The sequence below is a fragment of the Ictalurus punctatus genome, chromosome 14 (assembly GCF_001660625.3).
Source record: "Ictalurus punctatus breed USDA103 chromosome 14, Coco_2.0, whole genome shotgun sequence".
Taxonomy (NCBI): Eukaryota; Metazoa; Chordata; class Actinopteri; order Siluriformes; family Ictaluridae; genus Ictalurus; species Ictalurus punctatus.
In genome coordinates, this window is record NC_030429.2 from 7,859,976 (window position 1) to 7,866,279 (window position 6,304).

The 6,304-nt window shown below is 39.4% G+C and overlaps 1 long non-coding RNA gene across 1 annotated transcript; it reads left to right on the plus strand.

Moving 5' to 3' along the window:
- The first annotated feature begins 253 nt into the window (after positions 1 to 253).
- On the plus strand, positions 254 to 1,116 carry LOC128634914 (uncharacterized). The gene is made up of 3 exons (XR_008397830.1): positions 254 to 307; positions 770 to 898; positions 1,042 to 1,116. It is a non-coding gene; the product is annotated as an uncharacterized LOC128634914 (long non-coding RNA).
- Positions 1,117 to 6,304: the final 5,188 nt, after the last annotated feature.

Here is a 6,304-nt window from a genome sequence, read left to right on the forward strand (position 1 = left end):
ATTGATTTGTGTTACCTTATTTACTCATTTATTGAACGCTACCGTATATCTGACCTTGGGCTAGCTTAAAGGAGGAAGAGAGTAGTGTTACAAATGAATACGGTATTATACAATTACCGTGCAGGATGTGTTTGTAAACACCGTTATCCACACAGAAAGTGGCTTTTACACACTGCACACAGTTCATGGAAGAAAAGAGCACAGAGCTTATCGGGAGAAAAATAACTATTTACTTAATGACACGGGAGGAAGTGCAGAGGACGTCAGCCATGGAGAATGAATCTTCCACAGTGGAATGAAGGGCACGGTGTGAACATAGAAAACATTAAAATGGGTTTGAAAATACAACCTGCACATAGCACACACCAGAGGAAACCAATATCTCCTCTGCTCAAATTGCTACACGATTCAAGTACTAAATTTAATCTAATATTGTGTGCAAGGACCAAAGACCATTACTGCAGAGTTATATTACTGTATACCTATAAACATCAAGCACATATGATAATTACGGAACTTTAATTTTCTACATTTGGTGCTCTTCAGTATTAGGTACAATTTCAAATCCAAAGAACACAAAGCCAAAATTAAAGACACATATTTTCTATAGTAAGGTTATGGCATACAAAACAAAATAACTTTCTGATTTGATGCATGGAGCTGTCATTTTCCCATTTTCTTTTGTCCACATTTTGAAAAGGAGTTAAATGGAGTGCTTAATACCTTCCAGTCCAGTGGTCATGTATAGCATGTTTTGTGTTGCTCCCAGGGGTGTGTGGTCTCTAGAGGATAGGCTGGGGATACAGAATCCCACTGGAAATGGGGTACGGCACACAACATGGGTCAACTGATATGAGTCCTTCTAGCACACATCTGGCATTGCAGGCAAAAGGGACAGGTAAACACACAAACAAATGAATATATGCATTAAGGCAAGTATTGCATACATATTTATTGTGAACAGGATGATATGGGAGAGTTGACAGAACCCATTTGCAGACTTTATTAAAGTAATTCATTTATTGATTCATTCTGCTCTAGTAATCACCTTATCCTGGTCAGAGTTGTGGTGCACCTGGAGCCTATCCCAGGAACACTGGGCATGAGGAGACACCCTGAATGCCAGTTAATTGTAAGTCAAGGCACCATGCAAATACATTCACACCTAGGTGAAATGTATCATAGCCAATCCCCCTACCAGCATGTTTTGGGGATGAAAGCAGAGAACCTGGTGGAAACCCATGTGGATACAAGGAGGATATATGAGACTGAACAGAAAGTGGTCAAAATAGGTATACAAATTGTGGAAGGGTATAACGGTCAAGACTTCTTAGAGCTCACCATAACTGTGGCCATTATAAGTTACAGTAGGAAGGTTTACAAAACTACCTGAGTTGCCTGGGCTGGCTTAGTGGCACTATGAAGTCAGCATACCAGGCCATAAGATGACAAGACTGATTCAAGAAATCACCTAAATTATGTGCAGTTATAACACTAGCTCACCTATGGGACAGGGTTTAACAACAAGTGTAAGTCTCTCAGTCAACACGGGTCCAATCACCCATGATCAGCAGCAGGAAAGGATTATGTAGCTGGACAGCATTTGTGGATGCAATTATGGGGTAGTGTTCTTAAGGGTCAGAAGTAGCTGGGCAGGGTTCTTGAGGGATGGAAGTAGCTAGGCAGGGTTTACAGATACAGTTATGAGGCAGAGCTTATGAGGGTCAGAAGTAGCTGGGCAGGGTATAAGGATGCAGTTATGGGGCAAGGTTCTGGGGATCAGAAGTAGCTGGGCACGGTTTAGGGAAGCAGATATATGGACAGGGTTCCTAAGGCTTGGATGTATCTGGGCAGGGTCGGAAGTGGATATTGCAGGACAAGTAGACTATGGCCTTGGGAAAAATATGTGGTCAGCAGCAAATGTGCAGATGGGTTGGGGCATCTGGACAGAGCTCCAGTGTGTGCTGTAAGGGCATTCCCTACTTCATTGCACTTTGCAATGAGCTGCTGACATGTTAAGGTTGGGCCCATGGATTTATTCTGTTGATGGCAGATTCTGACCTTACCACTTGTATGTCAGATTAATCCGACAAGGCACCATTTTTTTTCCAGTCTTGGGCTGTCTGCTTTCAGTGCTACACCCGATGGGGCTTTGGAATCTTGTGCGAGACTGATGGGAGTGGTGTCCACTGTTGTCCTCTGTGCTTCTGGCCTACCCATTACGTCCAGCATATTAGATATGAACATCAAATTAAGCTCTTGAGCAATATTTGCGTGCCTTTATGCATTGGCACGTGCAAACTGGATAACTGCATGCAAAAGCAGGTGTACCAGTGTTCTTTGAGAAGTGGGGGATATATATGCATTTTGAATGTTCAGGAATTGTATACATGCAGTATACTGTATGTCTATACCTTGTGTGTGTGTGTGTTTTTCCCCCAAGTATTTGTTTTTATACTGCTGCAGAATGATGTTTTTTTGTGGATGAGTACATGAACATGTGCAGAATATTTATTCACTACCATTCCTTCTTTCTTTCCCCCTAAAATAACTTCTCTTCCTTTTACATATATTTTTCTCTTATCATTTGCTGTCATTATAGTTTTTCCCCATTTATGATCTTAATAAAAATACAAAGGACCCTGAGACATGTGAAAGGTTATGGAGTTTTTTTTTTTTTGCCACAACAGATTGCGTACATCGAGCACAACCTCATTCACTCAGCTTCTTCATCTTCTTCTTCACCATTGTACATTATTCTGCCAGTGCCACTTGAAGAAAGCCAGACTTGGCTGTAACCCAAGGATTCTGTAATAAAGAGGTAGTTGGAAGGACTCCAGGTTGGATCCATTGACAGTTAATAAAATGAACAAAATCAAAATTTCAGAATTAAAAAAAAAAGGTCAGGGTCAGAACCTGAAGAAGCTGAAGGTATGCAGGGATACAGGGCACAGAAGTGTAGGCTTTCACAAGTATCCCCAAAGGAAACGGAATACATCAAGAGATACAAAAAACATTAATAAAGAACACGCAAATGTAATAGCTAATTAGAATGAATAGCAAACAGAAAAACTACACTAAGAGTAAACAAGGAAAGCCAATGTAGAAAAATCATGTACACATGCCCATAGATGTGCAATAACAAATGAATTACAGTAATAAATCTCATGCATAATAAATCATAAGTATAAACAAATAAATATGTGTTTCTTCCGAATGGTCGATTCTGTGAAGCATGGCACTGATGATTTGGGTACATTTCCTAACATTCTTATAGATGAAAATCATCAACTACATCATGTATAATTTGTTTGCTTCGGGAGGGCATTAATACAATGTTGATTTGGATCACTGTTAATACATCTTACTAATATTGTGCTTTTTATAGCTTTAGACAAAGATGGATATTTAGTCAATTGAAGATTGTAGGTCATTGTGTGTCACTCTGCTAAGAAAAAGAGAACTTGAGCTGAATTTGCTCATCAAATTGCAAGAGTGTGAAGATTAAATTAATCATTGCCAAGATGTGTTAAAAGGTTTAAGTCACACATTGTACTCAAGTATGGTTCAAAGAATGCAGCGATATAAAAGGACTTTGAATTAAAAATAAAGGTTTTTGAGACATTGTTGAGGCATAAATTGTGCACATTTGGGAACTTGTGCCCTATGTTAACACAATGTTTAAATCAATTTAAATTCTCCCCTTGCAAACTCCAGCTGAGGAAATAATAGTTGTGTGTGTGCTAAGAGCTCCTATGAATGCCATCACATTCTTTGGAGAGAGGAGAATGAACAGCTAGATATAGTCCAAATGAAGCTGGAATGGAAAGAGGTTTCGACCCCCCAGCACACTTCTCAATTGTTCCTATTGATCATGCTAGACTTTAAGACCTTGTTGGAGATTAACTTTGGAGAAAATGGGGTTTCTGCAGAGAAAATGCTATCGCCAGCTCTAAATAAGACTCTTAGTGTCCTACATAAAAGCTATGCTGCAGCAAGCAATAGACAATAACAGCACTCACATCAACAGCACGATATTAGAAGCACCAGGTTGGCATTTTGCAGTGTGCAATAAGCTTCATGTTTATCAGCCAGCAAAACAATCCTTTGCCCAATGCTCTCAGCCCTTCTTTTACTGAAATCTGGCTCAAATGTCAAGTATATATAATTTGCAAATGCCGGCAATGAAGAGCAATACATCCACAACTCATATAGCCTTTCTGTCACTGCAAAGTAAAGTGGGTCAGGATAAGCTCAACAGAAAAATCACCTTAAAGTGTCATATTCATTTAAAAAGCCATCTAAAAGCATCAGCTATATCTAAAGGGATATCAACGCTGGTCATTACTGTGATTGGAAAAGCAGTGAGAATTAAATGATGAATTCAAACCATAAAACCATCAAATGTCCACTGGCAGAGGCTTGCATTAGATATTGCATAGGGCTCTAAACTTCACTCATTCGTTTATGTCTTGTTTTATGAATCAACATGGTTATATAAGTAAAGCTAGTTACTTTTTTTTCTGTTTTTAATACACCCAGTATCGTTTTTCCTTTATACATTTCTAATAATAATAAAATAAATACTGTTTTTATATACAGTAGCATGATTAAAGATGTCAAGATGTCTGTTGAAACATTGTTTATAGAGGTGTCTCTGTGCTATAATCACTCAATAGATGTATTAAAAAGCTACATTTAAATAATATAAATAATCTAACCAAACCAATATGCATGCTATACACAACACTGGTTAGGCTTTCCAGCTATGTTACCTCATTAAGGCTCTTTTGGCAATAGTCTTTTTCTGCCAGTGTCAAAATGCTGCCCCAGATCTGTCACATTCTGGAAACTCATGCCCTTATGTCTCACCTTTATTCAAAACTCAATCAGAAATAGAAAGGAAATTGCATTATGATTCACATTCCAACAAATCTATCAACCAATTACCATTTCATACATGAGCCAATGCAGGAGTTAGATGGTTTATGACGTGGTGGGTTTCTCTTCCCAGGCAGATCAATTAAAGGAAAGAGATGGAAATGAGGAGATGAGAGAGTGTGTGTGTGTGTGTGTGTGTGTGTGTGTGTGTGTGTGTGTGTGTGTGTGTGTGTGTGTGTGTGTGTGTGTGTGTGTGTGTGTGTGTGTGTGTGTGTGTTTGTGTGTGCGCGCACACTACATTACAGCCCCATGCCCTTTTATCCTCTGTCCAGGGGCTCTTTTTGAAACAAACTGCTTTTAGCTGAGAATATAAATTTAATTGATTTTTCCCAACCCCAAGATTATGTTGAGATTCTATTATAAACAATCCAAGATGCCCATTGAAATGACAATATACACCAGTTACATTAAGAGGAACACGTGTACAGCCAATCATGTGGCAGCAGTGCAATACATAAAGTCATACAGATACATGTCATGAGCTTCAGGTAATCTACACAACAAACAGCAAAATAGGAAAAAAAAGTGATCTCAGTGTTTAGACCATGGCTTGAATTACTTTACTTTATGTGTAATGAATCTTTTCCACAATATTCAAATTTTTTGAGATGCACCTGTATGCTTGAGCCTCTGAAAATGAGGGGACTCTGTAATATATATATATATATATATATATATATATATATATATATATATATATATATATATATATATATATATATTACAGAGTCCCCTCATTTTCAGAGGCTCAAGCATATATATATAGATATGTCAGTGGCCAGTCCATCGCCTTCACCCTCAGCTTCTTTAGCAAGGCAGTGGTTGTCTTGGAGGTGTGTTTGGGGTCGTTTTCATGCTGGAATACTGCATACTGATCATGCTCTGCTTCAGTATGTCACAGTACATGTTGGCATTCATGGTTCCCTCAATGAACTGTAGCTCCCCAGTGCCAGCAGCACTCATGCAGCCCCAGACCATGACACTCCCACCACCATGCTTGACTGTAGGCAAGACACACTTGTCTTTGTACTCCTCATCTGGTTGCCACCACACACGCTTGACAACATCTGAACCAAATAAGTTTATCTTGGTCTCATCAGACCACAGGAAATGGTTCCAGTAATCCATGTCCTTAGTCTGCTTGTCTTCAGCAAACTGTTTGCTGTCTTTCTTGTGCATCATCTTTAGAAGAGGCTTCCTTCTGGGACGACAGCCATGCAGACCAATTTGATGCAGTGTGCGGCATATGGTCTGAGCACTGACAGGCTGACCCCCCACCCCTTCAACCTCTGCAGCAATGCTGGCAGCACTCATACGTCTATTTCCCAAAGACAACCCCTGGATATGATGCTGAGCACGTGCA